Source organism: Natrix helvetica, assembly GCF_964273705.1.
Source record: "Natrix helvetica genome assembly, chromosome: 2".
In the NCBI taxonomy this organism is placed as follows: Eukaryota; Metazoa; Chordata; class Lepidosauria; order Squamata; family Natricidae; genus Natrix; species Natrix helvetica.
In genome coordinates, this window is record NC_138552.1 from 61,413,811 (window position 1) to 61,428,983 (window position 15,173).

General features: G+C 45.4%; 1 protein-coding gene across 2 annotated transcripts in view; it reads left to right on the forward strand.

Annotated features, from left to right (window-relative positions):
* Window positions 1-15,173, forward strand: part of ROR2 (receptor tyrosine kinase like orphan receptor 2) — a 169,515-nt gene that overhangs the window by 123,674 nt on the left and 30,668 nt on the right. The gene's annotated exons all lie outside the window — the stretch shown is intronic.

A 15,173-nucleotide genomic window follows, 5' to 3' on the forward strand; every position in this document is an offset into this window, starting at 1 on the left:
CCATGGACCAGTACCGGTCCATGGCTGGGGGTTGGAGACCCGTGCTTTAACACACTTTTGTTTGTTCAACAAGTTAGTTATACGAACAAGGATTTGTAATTTGTTTTTTTTACCAATTATACTTAGCTTTCAACTAGCATTATGATTCATTCCTAACAATGAGCCTAGAATAATAAAAATTGAAACTAAATCCTGGTTAAGCCTTTCTTCTAACCCTGTTGGAAGAGAATAGGGAAGAACATGAGCCTGAGGCGTTGTTTAGTCTCACAGAAGTTGATCCACACGGAGCTAAATCAAGGCTTAGTTGTGTATTGCCTTGCTTGCACATAAGGCTGTTTGCCTTCTTTGTTCTTTCTGAAATTAATTCATCTTGCAAATTCTGTTCTGCAGGCACAGTTGTAAACTGAGATTGGAGAGATTCGGAGGGAGAGTGTATAGCTTTCCTGTAAGTTTCCTGCTGCTTAAATCTACCCAAAAAAGAAAAGAAGGCTTGTGCCACAATAGGGAGCAAGCAATAAAAGCAGGAACCATTTTTTACAGACAATAAAGAAGACAAAGATACTGGGAAGAGCTAAGCAATTAATGTTTGTCAGTAGAAAATTTCCAAGCCTATTGACTCTTACAAGACTGACCAGAGATTAAGAACAATAATAGTTTTATTTGCACATAGGTGTGTGTGTGTGTGTGTGTGTGTGTGTGTGTGTGTAGGTAGTCCTGAAGTTTAGAACCATTCATTTAGTGACCAAAGTTACAATGGCACTGAAAAAAGTGATTTATGATTTTTCATACTTACAACTGTTGCAGTACCTCCATGGTTGCATGAACAAAATCCAGATGCTTGCCATGTGTTTATGACAATTACATTGTCCGGGGATCATGTGATCACCTTTGACAAAGAAAGTCAATGGGGAAGCAACCATGTTACTAATTTAACAAGCGCAGCGATTAATTTAGCAACTTGGGCAAGAAAGTTACTAAAATGGACCAAAACTCATTTAACAATTACCAGCAACAGAAATTTTGGACTCAATAGTGGTTGTAAGTCAAGAACTACCTGTATATATGGATGCATTCATTGATTTGATTTGATTTATTTGCCTGCCCATTTGACATACATGGCCCTTGGCAGCTAGCAATTAAACAAAATAAACACAGGATAAAACATCAGTAAAATAGAATAGCTGTCAAGGACATTCATTATCCCACATTCAAATCAACCGCAAAATTGCTCTCCCCTCTTCACTAGTTAAATGACGAACCCAGATTTTTAGAAGACTATGCGCGTGCCAAGAAGCTGACCTTTCATTTTCTGGCATGCGCGCGCCGGTCACCTGGTCTTCCGGTTTCTGGCATGCATGTGTGCACCAAGACCAGCCGGAAACCGGAAGAGCAACGGGCAACAGCTGGCATGCCCGGAGAGATGGCTTTGTGTGCCACTTCTGGCATGCATGCCATAGGTTTTCCTGTACACCGCTTGGAGAGTCCAAGCAATGGGTTAATTCAGTCTGCTTGCCCTTAGGACTGAGGAACTATTTTTCCTTTAGCCACACCTCCTCCTGGTGTGATCAATCCCCCAGAATTCTTCCTCAGTCAGCCCGTTTGGACGTAATTAGCTAGAGCTCTGAGCTGAATTAATCCTTTTTTGGCTTGGACTCTCTATTTGCGTTTTATTTCTATTTCCTAACATTTCCCCAATTTCGTGAGACGTTTCTATCCTCATCGCTGCGCTTTTCCCCAGCAGTATTTACACTTGAAGGCCAGGAGGTAAGCTGGAAGGTGGTGGGGGGTGCCCCTCAGCCGATCCTTATGGGATGGCTTGGGAGGCCTGCCGCTTGTCGTTTAAAATGGCGCGGCTGCAGCGGCGAGGTTCCTGCGTCCCCAGGCCCCCCGTTTGTTGTTTTAGATGAAGTTTTTTTCGTTCCCCGGCCTGCTAGAGGACCTCTGCCGCAGGGAGGAGTGGGCGATCGTCGCCATTCGAGGCGCGTTCGCTCCTCGCTCTCCCTTAGCCCCACGCTGTTGCGGCGGCCATTTTAGGCGCGAAAAAAAGCGCGCCCAGCCATGGCCGCCATTTTGCATCAGCCTCGTTATCAGGAGACCGCTGGAGGTGGCAGGGCCTAGCAAGGGTTTCTCAGGCTGGGATCGCCACCTTCGTCTTTTGCCTATTTTTGCGAGCGGTGCTGGTTCCTGGGCCATACCAACGGTCATTATACCGGCTCAGGGAGGAGGCCTAAGTAAGCGCAGGCCAAGCCTTTTTCTAGTTATTCTCCTCCCTGCCTCTCCTGCGGAGCCTTGCGCCTCGGTGCAGGCCCCAATCCTACCCCTGGGCCTCTGACTGGTATTAAGCATGGGATGTTTTCATACGTATTGACTCAATTACTGTGCATATGGCAATTTTGACAAATCTTTTTGTTTTGTTCCCCTTGCAGCAACCAGTCTCTCTCTCTGACTTCTGCCTTGTCATAGCCTTGCTCCATCTTGTGTGGTCATTGACTATGGACCTGCCCAGTCCCCCTGATTCCCAGGATACTAGGCCGAGCCTCTCTCAGGCCCCTAGCAAGGGTTCCTCCTCATCGGGGAGTGGGGGTGCGGGCAAGAGTGGTGGGGGTAGCTCTGGGAAACAGCGTTCCAGAACCCCTTCTGTGGCTGAGGCCAAGGATGCTGAAAGGCGCCAGCGGGCACTTGACAAGCAGTTTGAGAAGGCCAGACGCCAGGCAGACAGGGAGCAGTCCCTCTCAGGAATCCCTCCCTCCCGAGAAGAGCTCCAGATGGTCCTCGCCGAGGAGGTGGAGTCCCAGGACCTATCCCCAAATAGGTCATTTGCAGAGCCGGCTTCCCCGGCACCCTCTTGGGCCTGTGAGCAGGCCCCTCCCCCTGGGGATGCTAGCATAGATGACATGCAGGGTGAGGCTTCACCCCCCCTAGAGGAGGGCTTGGATACTGATTCTGACTCTGAGGAGTTATCTCCCCGCATGCAGGAACTAATGGCCCGTGCCATTGCCAAGGGCATCACGGAGGCCATGAAATTTAAGAGTCCCACTGCAGTGGCCCCTAAGGGTCCCAAACCCGATCAGGCAGCTCCCCCTCCAAGCAAGCGTGCTCGCCATCCTTCCCTTGAATCCTCGGTGGTCAGCGAGGCCTCTGCCGTTGAGGACCCTGACCCGGAGGTGCTAGGTCTCTCGGACGACGAGGACCTTCCCCCTGAAGCGCCCGCCTTTGCGGGTCTGTTCAAGCCCAGCCTTTTCAAATCTGTCCTTCACAAGGTCAAGGCTGCCACCAGGTTGGGGATCAAGCCCAAACCGGCCGCGCCGGCGGCGGATGCCACTCCGGCTAATCCCAATGCGGTCATGTTTGATGTCCCAGCACCCCAACAAGAGCTGGTTCCGGTCCCGGGGCTGTTCCTCGACCTAATCCAGCGCCAGTGGGCTCAACCAGCCACGCAGTCCTCTCCCAGTGGGGTAGATAGGAAGCTTTATACTATGGAGCCAGTGCTGGAGGACCTTCTGGCCCTTCCCACTGTTGACCCGCCCATCGCTGCACTCACCTCCACCTCCTCCCTACCGGCCGACCTTCTGGAAGGCCTTAAGGCGGAGGACAAGAAGGCGGAAAAGGCGTGCCACAAGACCCACCTGGCGGCTGCCTGGGCCATCAGGGCCTCTTCATCCGCCTCCTTTTTTAATAGGGCTTCTGTGATCTGGCTGCGCGAGCTCCTAACCAAGCTCCCGGCGGGAGACGTCCGCCTCCACCAGGACGTGTCTAAAATAATCGCGGCCTCCCAATATGCCGCTGACGCATCCCTTAATGCCACTAAATTCGCCTCCAGGGCACTCGGCTCTAATATCACTTCTCGCCGGGTAATCTGGCTCCGACATTGGCAAGCGGACCAGAAAAACAAGTGGAAACTGGCTTCCGCCCCCTTTAAGGGGTCCAAATTATTTGGCGAGTCCCTGGATCCTCTCCTCTTCGAGTCCAAGGACAAGAGGAAGATCCTCCCTTCTCTAAACAAGAAGCAGGAACGTAAGACCGCTCCCTATTCTAGGAGGCAGTCCTTTCGTGCCTCCGAGCCTTCCACCTCTGCCTCTTCCTTCTCTCCCTCCAATAGGTCCTTCGGTCAGCAGGGCGACAGGTCCCAGGACAGGGCGCCCTTTCGGGACAGAGGCAGGCAGCAGTTCGGCTTCCGCAAGTATAACCGCGGTGGGGCCTCCAACAGGCCGTTCCGTAAGTCAAAGTGACTGCCCAGGCTCGGCGCCCATCGGGGGTCGCCTCCAGCTGTTTGCCTCCCATTGGGCCCAGACAACCGAGGACGCTTGGGTTCTGCAGATAGTCAGGGAAGGCCTCTCCCTGGAGTTCCTGTCCCTCCCCCCCGGACCTTCATCCGGTGCCCAGTCCCATCCTGCCCCAAAAGAGGGAGCGTATGGACCAGGAAGTCAGACATCTCCTAGACATCAAGGCCGTGGAACCAGTTCCCCAGGGCGAAGAGGGGAGGGGGTTTTACTCCATCCTCTTCCTGGTGCCAAAGAACTCAGGGGGGTGGAGAGCCATCTTGGACCTCAAAAACCTCAACAGGCACATCGCCTACCGGAGGTTCAAGATGCAGTCACTGCAGACCATTCTGGCGGGGATTTGACAGGGAGATCTACTCACATCTATAGATCTCAAAGAGGCATACCTCCACATTCCCATCCATCCTCAGCACAGAAAGTTCCTGCGCTTCTATTATGCAGGTCGCCACTTCCAGTACAATGCTCTCCCATTCGGCCTCTCGTCCACTCCTCGGACGTTTACCAAAGTGCTGGCGGTAGTGGCGGCCCAGCTAAGACGCAGGCCCATAAGGCTCCAGTGCTACCTGGACGACATCCTTATCCAGTCGTCGTCCAGGCAGCAGGCATTGCGGGATCTCCAAATCACTATGAGATCCCTCAAAAATCACGGCTTCACTCTAAACCTAGAGAAGAGCCATCTCACTCCAACAAACAGACTTGTACACCTGGGGGCGGTGATAGATACCAACTTGTGCAGGGTTTTCCTCTCCCAAGACAGGTTGACCGGTCTAAGGTCCATGACCCACAAGGTGATGAGCTTGAGGCAGGCTCCAGTGGTCCTTCTGTCGCAGCTGCTGGGAAAAATGATCTCCTGCATTTCCATCGTGCCGTGGGCCCGCCTGCATTCCAGGGCGCTTCAGTGGCTACTGCTGCCGCACCAGAGGGCATCCAGGAGCAACTCTCCCAGGCCGATTCGAGTTACGCCGGAAGTGAAGAGGTCTCTCCGCTGGTGGGTGTCTCCAGCCATCCTCGAGGGCCACCTATTCAAGGAGCCCGAGAGGTTGATCATCACCACAGACGCCAGCCTCTCCGGCTGGGGAGCCCACATGGGTTCCCTGGTTGTCCAGGGCAAGTGGTCCCAAGTGGAAACCAGCTACAGCATCAACCTGCTGGAACTGAGAGCTGCTCGCCTGGCCCTGCGCCATTTCAGCCGGTCCATTCATCGTCAACATGTACTTCTGATGACGGACAATGTGGCCACCAAGGCCCACATCAACCGCCAGGGCGGCACCAGATCCAGAGCACTGATGAGAGAGGCGGAGTCCCTGGGCCGCTGGGCGGAGCGCCATCTGGAATCTCTCCGCTCCGACCACATCTCCGGAGTGGACAACACACAGGCAGACTGGTTGAGCAGGACAACCATAGATCCTGCGGAGTGGAAACTGGACCCTCGCCTGTTCCACCAGATGTCCGACAGATTCGGAAATCCGACCGTAGACCTGTTTGCGTCCAGGGACAACAAGCAGCTCGACCGCTTCTACTCCCGGTTCTTCACCCCGGGGGCGGAGGGGACAGATGCACTGCGTTGCAAGTGGCCCCGCGAGCTACTGTATGCCTTCCCTCCCCTGCCTCTCCTTCCTCAATTCATTTCCAAAGTCATCGCAGAGGGAGCGGAAGTCCTCCTCGTGGCCCCGCACTGGCCCCGCAGGTCGTGGTTCGCCGACCTTGTCCACCTGTCGGTGTCTCCTCCGTGGCGCATCCCTCCGGACCAGATCTCCCTCAGCCAGGGGGCCGTGGTTCATCCAGAGCCCCAGTGGCTCCAGTTGGCCGTCTGGCACTTGAGGGGGACCAACTGAAAGGCCAAGGCCTGTCAGAGGAGGTAGTGAACACCATTCAGGCGGCGAGACGCCCTTCAACCACCAGGATTTATGATGCGTCCTGGGCCGCCTTCGCAAGGTGGTGTGAGGAGCTGCTCATCGAGCCGACGACCGCGCCTGTTTCCAGAGTCCTTGACTTTCTTCAAGCGGGACTCAACAAGGGCCTGGCCCCGAACACCCTTCGACGCCAAGTGGCGGCCTTGTCCACCGTCTGGTCGGGCGACCATCTTTTGCCTCTCAGCAAAATCCCAAAGGTGCGCCTCTTCCTCAAGGGCGCCTCTAACCTTCGCCCTCCCACCGTTCATCGCTACCCCACTTGGCAGCTGTCCGTGGTCCTGCGGGCCCTCTCCGGCCCTCCATTCGAACCTCTATGCACTACTTCTCTTTGATTCCTGACGCTGAAGACGGCCTTCTTGATTGCCATCACGTCAGCTCGCCGGATTTCGGAACTGGCGGCTCTTTCTGTTCGCCAGGACTTGTGCGTCATCCACCCTGACAGGGTCATTTTGAGACTGGACCCGACCTTTACCCCCAAAGTAAACTCATGGTTCCATAGAGCGCAAGACATTGTGTTGCCAAATTTTTGTCCTCATCCGTCGCATCCCAGAGAGCGCTCCTGGCACAGTCTTGATGTCAGGAGGGCCCTGAAGGTTTACATTGCTCGTACTGCGGAGTTCAGGAAGTCAGAGGCTCTTTTCCTCTCCTTCCAGCCTGGTTCCCTAGGGAAGAAAGTCTCTTCCTCCACGATTGGCAGGTGGCTTTGTGCCTGCATTGCGACAGCCTATGAAAGTCAATCCAAAGCCGTTCCGCGCGGCATCACCGCACACTCCACACGAAGTGCTGCTACCTCCGCGGCCTGGGACACCCAGGCCTCGATCCTGGACATCTGCAGGGCCGCTACGTGGTCCTCTCCTTCTCCCTTTGTGCGACACTATAAATTGGACATTTTCGCCTCGGCTGAGGCGTCCTTCGGCAGGCGTGTGCTCCAGGCGGTTGTGTCAGAGACCGAATCCCGGGAGCCTTCTTCTGCCCACCCAGATGGACAATAACTTGGGTATGTCCCATTGCTTGGACTCTCCAAGCGGTGTACAGGAAAATGACCATTGGCTTACCTGAAGGGTCCTTTTCTGTACACCGCGGGAGAGTCCAACCCACCCTGGCTCTCAAGGCCGGGATTCGGGTTCTTCGTGTCAACAGTACATCATCTTGGACGCTTCGCTCCGTCCGCACGAACTGACTCTTTCTAAGAATTCTGGGGGATTGATCACACCAGGAGGAGGTGTGGCTAAAGGAAAAATAGTTCCTCAGTCCTAAGGGCAAGCAGACTGAATTAACCCATTGCTTGGACTCTCCCGCGGTGTACAGAAAAGGACCCTTCAGGTAAGCCAATGGTCATTCTCCATCACTGCTTTAGGAGGAGCTATGAGTCCAGTAGAATATAACTTAAAATAAATATAACTTAGGTGTAAGATAATTCCGGAAGATCTATGATCTAGATTATACAATCATTTCAAAGAAGAAGAAGCTTGTAAGATTTTAAAAAATGAATGTTATGTATGTTTTCACCATAGATTGCAGCCGATAACTGCATTCATATGCTCTTTGATTTATTGATGACACCCTGTTACAGTAGATATGTTAGGCAATTAGCAAGCATATGGTCCCTCTCTGTTTAATCTGACAGGTAATTTATTAGATTCATAATGCTTGGTTCTATTGTTACATTTGACAGATTTGTCTAAGGTAGAATTTCCATCCCACGTATTTAATACTATTTAATCCTCTGATCTTTCTGGCATAGAGCTTTGCCAACTTGGTACCCTCCACACTTGTTAGGACTGTGATTCCCAAGGATTCTTTTAGTACAACAGCACATTTAAATCATAGGTGGGTACATGTTTGATCACCGTTCCATGTTTTACTGGACTGTTCTTAAATTTCTGGTTGTAGGTAGTTAACATAAGCTAAGTAGAGAAAATAGAATTGTTGCCCACAAGCATTGCATTGGCAGGGATTTTGCCACATATATATTTTATTATTTCTTAATATAACTTTTATTAAAACTATATACTTTAATTTTATTAAAATTATAACTAATACAAACTAATATAAAGTAAGTAAAGAGGAAAAAATAAAATCAAAGAAAAAGCCAAACATGCAAGAATTTTTTTAAAAAATGAAGAAAACTATAAAGGAATGTAAAAAGATATAAAGGAGAGGCTTTTGGTATTCTTCACAGTAGTTGTACATATAAATATATTTTAAGTTCTCTTTCTAAGTTTATATCATATTACTCTTCTACCTACAAACTGTCCAATCTAATCATCAAACTCATAAGTCATAAAATCCTGTTATTTCATTTTTATAGAAAATATCCATACGAGGCTTTCACTCACCAATAAATATGTCTTTTCTCTAAATGAAAGAAGATTGACCCATTTCAGAGCTTCATCAACCATTTCTGCCTCTGTGCATACAGCAGTCTCAGTAATCATAGTTTAAAATAATCTTCCATGGCTTTTTTCTAACTGTTTATCCGTTAATCCCGAAAGGAAAAGTTGTGGCTTCAATTGAATATTGATGTTTAAAATCCTCTGTATCAAAGTATGCATCTGAATCCAATTTTTTTTAGCTTACTTATTTTTAATCAGACAAGTACTCTACTTGCATGCTAAAGTATTTGAGTACACTTAAAATATAGGTAGTCCTTGTTTAGTGACTCCTCGTTTAGCAACCTTTTTTATAGTGATAAAAAAGTAATTTTACAAAAAATCCTCACATTTGCAAGCTTTGCAAGTCTGTAAAGCAGCGGAAAGCTGAAATAAGATCTTAAGCATAGTTGCAGTTTCACTTAATGACCGCTTCACTTAACAACCAATTTGCGGATCTCAATTGTGGTTGCTAAATGAAAACTCCCTAGATACTGTAGTTACCACAGGTTGATATTTAACTGCATTAGTACGAGTGGTGGGCTTCAAAAAAATTTCCTACCGGTTCTGTGGGCATGGCTTGGTGGGCATGGCAGGGGAAGGATACTATAAAATCTCCATTCCCACCCTACTCCAGGGGAAGGTTACTGCAAAATCTGCATTCTTTCCCTACTCCAGGGGAAGGTTACTGCAAAATCTGCATTCTTTCCCTACTCCAGGGGAAGGTTACTGCAAAATTGCCATTTCCTCCTGATCAGCTGGGACTCGGGAAGCAGAAAATAGATGGGGGTGGGGCCAGTCAGAGGTGGTATTTACCGGTTCTCCGAACTACTCAAAATTTCAGCTACCGGTTTTCCAGAACTGGTCAGAACCTGCTGAATACCTCTGATTAGTACATATAAATATGCTTACCTTAGTTGCTGCATTACTTAGTACACGGCGCACTATACAAACTAACCCTTTGTAAGCTGTCTGAGGCTCTTTAGTTTAACTGCCAACACAATTGCCACAAGTAGCTGTTAAATCTTTCTGGATTTTCTGAATCTAATAACTCTTTTTCATTTTCTATTTACAATAATACAATACAATAGTAGAGTTGGAAGGGACCTTGGAGGTCTTCTAGTCCAACCCCCTGCCTAGGCAGGAAACCCTATACCGTTTCAGACAAATAGCTATCCAACATCTTCTTAAAGACTTCCAGTGTTGGGGCATTCACAACTTCTGGAGGCAAGCTGTTCCACTGATTAATTGTTCTCACTGTCAGGAAATTTCTCCTCAGTTCTAAGTTGCTTCTCTCCTTGATTAGTTTCCACCCATTGCTTCTTGTTCTACCCTCAGGTGCTTTGGAGAATAGTTTGACTCCCTCTTCTTTGTGGCAACCTCTGAGATATTGGAATAATGCTATCATGTCTCCCCTAGTCCTTCTTTCTCTTAAGCTAAACATACCCAGTTCCTGCAACCGTTCTTCATATGTTTTAGTCTCCAGTCCCCTAATCATCTTTGTTGCTCTTCTCTGCACTCTTTCTAGAGTCTCCACATCTTTTTTACATCGTGGCGACCAGAACTGAATGCAGTATTTCATGTTAAGAGCCCTTGCAAGAGATGTATTTCGGGCTAAAAGTATTCTTTGTGCTAACAAGTACTTTCCAAGGATAAGAAATGGTGTATATGTAAGAAAAATTAATAGTAATGAAAGCATTTCACCACAACATAATAAATGCAAATAGAAGTTTGAGCCATTCTTAATACAATAATTAAAATATTATTTAGGTGTCGGTGCATAAATTATGTAAAAATTCTCATGTTTGTAAGTTTAACTAAGATTTGAACAATGTGACTCAATTATAGCATAAAATCCATTTCAGTTTACATTCTGAGTCAGTATTAAGGCAACATGAAAGATAAGCTTGCCTGGAAAGTTTGAGAAGAGTTCCCTTTTCTTTTGTTTCAGCTTTGGATGATTTTGTCCTGGTCATGTGAATGAGAGTTATGTATGTATCCTGCTCTGTACTTCAACACACACACACACACACACACACACACAAAAAAAAAACCTCTGTTGGTAAAGGCAGTGGAAAGAATTCCAGAAAGCATGCTCTGTTTTTTGTATTTTTGTTAACACTTTTAATAAAAAATACATCATAGAAGTAGTCCTTAGTCGAGACATGCAAAATTCTGTAAAATTCTCTGAATTTTTGCGTAGCAGAGCAAAGAATTAAAAAAACACACAAGTATTCTTGCAAATATACTATTTCAACATTGGGTATGGCTATCTTTCTGTGTTGCTTTCTGATTAAATGATTTATCTAAAACCTAAAATATTCAGTAATATTATTTACCTAGTTTTATTGTACAATTGTCTGGAACGGTATAGTGTTTTCTGCCTAGGCAGGGGGTTGGACTAGAAGACCTCCAAGGTCCCTTCAAACTCTGCTTTTGTATTGTATTGTATTAATTCTGAAACTTGTGGTTGGTTTTCTTTGCAAAGGCAAGCATTTTAGGTCACTGAATGAATCCATCTGACTTGTTAGGATTCTAGTTAGTGGTGGGATTCAATTTTTTTTACTACCGGTTCTGTGGGTGTGACTTGGTGGGCGTGGTGTGACTTGGTGGGCGTAGCAGGGGAAGGTTACTGCAAAATTCCAATTCCCTCCCCACCCCACTAACCTGCTTTCCAGCTCCGTTCTAGCTCACACAACAACTAGGCTTGGGTTTAAACAAAGTGAATGCAACTTTTCTTCTATCCTGCTGAATGAGCGCATGAATTCAGAGACAACAGGGCTTGGGCTACCTACTTTCTGACTTTTATATATTCAGAAGATTTGGTGAAGTCTTGTATCCCAGTTACTTCCTCCTTTATCTGTTTTTGAATTTTCCAATATTTTAAAATTTTAACATGCAGAAATAGAACAAAAAGAACAAAGCAACTCACAGAGAAAACAGAAAAAAGAGAACAGAGTCTATTCTCAGACTTGCAGAAAATAATTATTTTTAATGCAGCGTTAACCCTTAACCACATAGAGTACTATTGGTCAATCTTTTAATTATGTTAATAAAGGCACCAGTTCATAAACAGAGAGCAAGCATTATCATCTTCTTAAAACTACAAGTCCAGCCTGATCCTTTTTTTAACTGACAGAATAAATGTCTTCACTACATCCCATATTTAATGAATTTAGAGTTCTTCGTATATTAATAAATTCCACATTTTCAGTATTTAATTCAATAACACGTTTTAAAAACCCATTCATTTTCCCAAAACCAAATTAACAAACTTAAGAATATTAAATTAAAACAGGACAATAGTGGGTCGAGCCCACATTATAGATGAAAAGAGTCCTCCCCATTGCTTTATGTTTCCGGCATAATGAAGTTGACAACCAATTTTGCCGTGTCCATAAACAATGTATCAAAGGTGCTTTTCAAAAGGCAACTGGGCTTTCTTTTTTCCTTGAAGACATTTCGCTTCTTATCCAAGAGGCTTCTTCAGTTCTGACTGAAGAGTTAAAGAAGCTTCTTGGATGGAGAGTGAAATGACTTCAAGGAAAAACAAAGAAAGCCCAGTTGCCTTTTTAAAAGTATCTTTGGGACAACCATGATCTGGATGACTGAAAATCATAAACATAAAAGTCCACAAGCAATAGTTTTCTGTTGTTTAATTAGTTTCATTTTAAAATCATAAGTTAATGCATAATCTTTAATAACTAGTGCAGAATTTTTTTAAAGTGCAGATAGTCCTTGACTTATGACGATTTGAAGTTACAGTGGCATTGAAGAAATGATGGTTATAACCAGTCTCCTGAGTTCCAGCCCCTCCCCCTAGCACCTCTGAAGTCATGTGATAGTGAACTTGGGTGCCTGACAATTGGGATACACTTATGACCAGTTGCAGTGCCTATGATTATGTGATCACTATTTGCGACTTTCCTTGCCAACTTTCCCAGAAAGTCAAAGGAGAAGCTGACAGGGAAGGTCCAAGGCACTGGGAAGATACACTCACCTTTACACCCTCCTCCAATCCTTTTGTACTTTCATCATGCTGGCCCTGCACACCTTCCCCAGGTTTAGCCATGTCTCCCAAGTGTACTCTCCCTGAACCTTGCTGCCGGGCCCCATGCACCTCTTGGAGCCCTATGAATCATCTCTGAGCCTCATTACAACTCTTTTGCACCATCACGCATTTCTGCAGGCCCTTATAAAATATATTTATCTATAATTTTCAGAGTAGAATTACCTTAGAATGTAAATTTATACTGCGGTCCCAGCATCCTCCCAAGTATGGTTTACACATTTTATTATTGGAAACACAGCATGGTTATGAAATGAAACAGGAACAACATTATGCTAAAGGTATCACATACTAAGAAATAAAGTAGCCAACAAAATTGAATAAGAGAAGATAGAGTCTGTATCATTTTAAGGTAAGTGTAGTAGTGGTTTTCTATACTGATAATGTTTCGGGGTGTTATGTAAACAAGCAGATACAAATTTCTGTATTGCATAGGCATAGGCAATCTGTTAGAAAATGAGAAAGTCTCCATTTGATGTGCATGGGGTTTCTAAATAGAAAATTATTCAGTTGCTGTAACTTTATTCATCTTAAAACAGCTTGGTAAAGAGTGTACTGTGAAAATTATGCTTGGGGTGGTGGTGGAGAATGTGTTTAAACAATAACCAAAGTGGCCAATAATAATTTGGGATAAGGGAAATCTTCGTTCTTCCCACAAAGAGTTTCCTAGTAACTTACACATCTTAAAAATATATTGTTATTAACATACTGAATAATTTCTTGGTGACAAGAATAAATTGGATACTTAAGTCTTTCAGAAGACTCTCTAACAAACTGATTTTTGAATAAGCTGTAATCAATTTAAACCCACTTTTATAGATTTTTTTTATTAGAACATAGGATGTAGTGATTACATTTTGCATTAGAAGTTCCCTGAGCAGGAATTTCAATTATCTTATCAACAACTGCCACCTAGCACTAAGTATGAGAAACTCAAAGCAAGCTGTTAAAATGTGGAGCTTGTGAGAAAAAGAAGCATCTGTTTCTGTGGCTTTAAACTGCAGAAGGCATAATAGGGGGAGGTGTGTTGACAATGAGCCATCAACTGCTTAAAGCATCTTCATTCTAATGTGCAATAAAGATTTTTATCTAACAATGCCTTGTTGAGTGTCTGGATAACTTCAGCTGAGTTCAGGCTGATAGCAAGAAGCAACTGACTCATTCAGCTTATTAGACTATTCATTTTTTAAACCTTTTAGACAAATTATTTTATCCTAACAGTTTGAAAAAGGTAGATCCTCAGCTGCTACCACCTAGCATTGCTCAGGTACAACATCTGAAATCATTATTACTGCAGGTAGTCCTTGACTTACAACAGTTCATTTAAGGACCATTCAAAGTTCCAACGGCACTGAAAAAAGTGACATGACCGTTTTTCACACTCATGACCATTGTAGCATCCCCATGGTCACATGATTTACATATGGATGCTTGACAACTGATTCACAGTTGTGACAATTGCAGTGTCCCGGAGTCATGTGATCCCCTTTTGCGACCTGACAAGCAAAGTCAATGGGGAAACAAGATTCACTTAACAACTGCATTACCGTATTTAACAACTGCCGTGATTAACTTAACAACTATGGTAAGAGAAGTTGTAAAATGGGGCCACAACTCACTTAACAAATTTTTCACTTAACAACATAAATTTTTGGGTCAATTGTGTTCGTAGGTTGAGGACTACTTGTACACCATGCTATTAATTCGAGGACCAGATGGGATTCTTTCTTGGAACAAAATACCATCCACATCTACCCCGCATCCTTACCCCCATAAATCTTTCACATACTAGTTTGGACCTCAAATACCTTGGGTTAGAGTGTAGCAGTGATGAGGCCAAAGGAAAAAATATCATCTAATGTAATGGATAAAGGTAAAGTAAAGGTTTCCCCTGCCAGTCTTGTCAATTCTAGGGGTGGTACACATCTCCAGGTTTCAGCTGAAGAGCCCACAACACTTCCATGATATTGTGGCCAGCATGACTATGCCGAAAGCGCACGGAACGCTACTGCGTGAAAAAGTGAGCTCCCGTTACTCGCCCCAGCTCCTGCACATCTAGCAATTTGAAAGCATGTAAATACAGTTAGATAGACAGATACCACTAATTCCAAGTGGGGAGGTAACTTAATGGATATCCTGGATGAAAAAGTAATTCCTAGGTAAGAGGGCCACTTGTCTTTCCAGTTCTTAATATTTGGCTGTCCAAGACATTGTGAAAAAGGGCTTTTAATCAGTGCTGTTTTGGAGCAACTCAATTTAAGTTGACTGTGTTAAACTCATTTTGGACAGAGTTCAGCCAAGATAGCAACTCAACATATGACTTAGATTCTGTAACGGAAAAAGAATTTGGCATTAGTGTAACTTAAAGAGGAGGGGGGGGGGGAGAAGGAAGTGAAGTACTGATTTCATTCCATTTACCTAATCCCGAGTTCAGAAGTATGCCATATTTTAATTACATCTTGACAAGATTTGTTTTGCTGTCCGTAAGAACAGTAAGAATTGAAGAACTGCAGGACAAGGTGGGAGAAGATAGAGAACT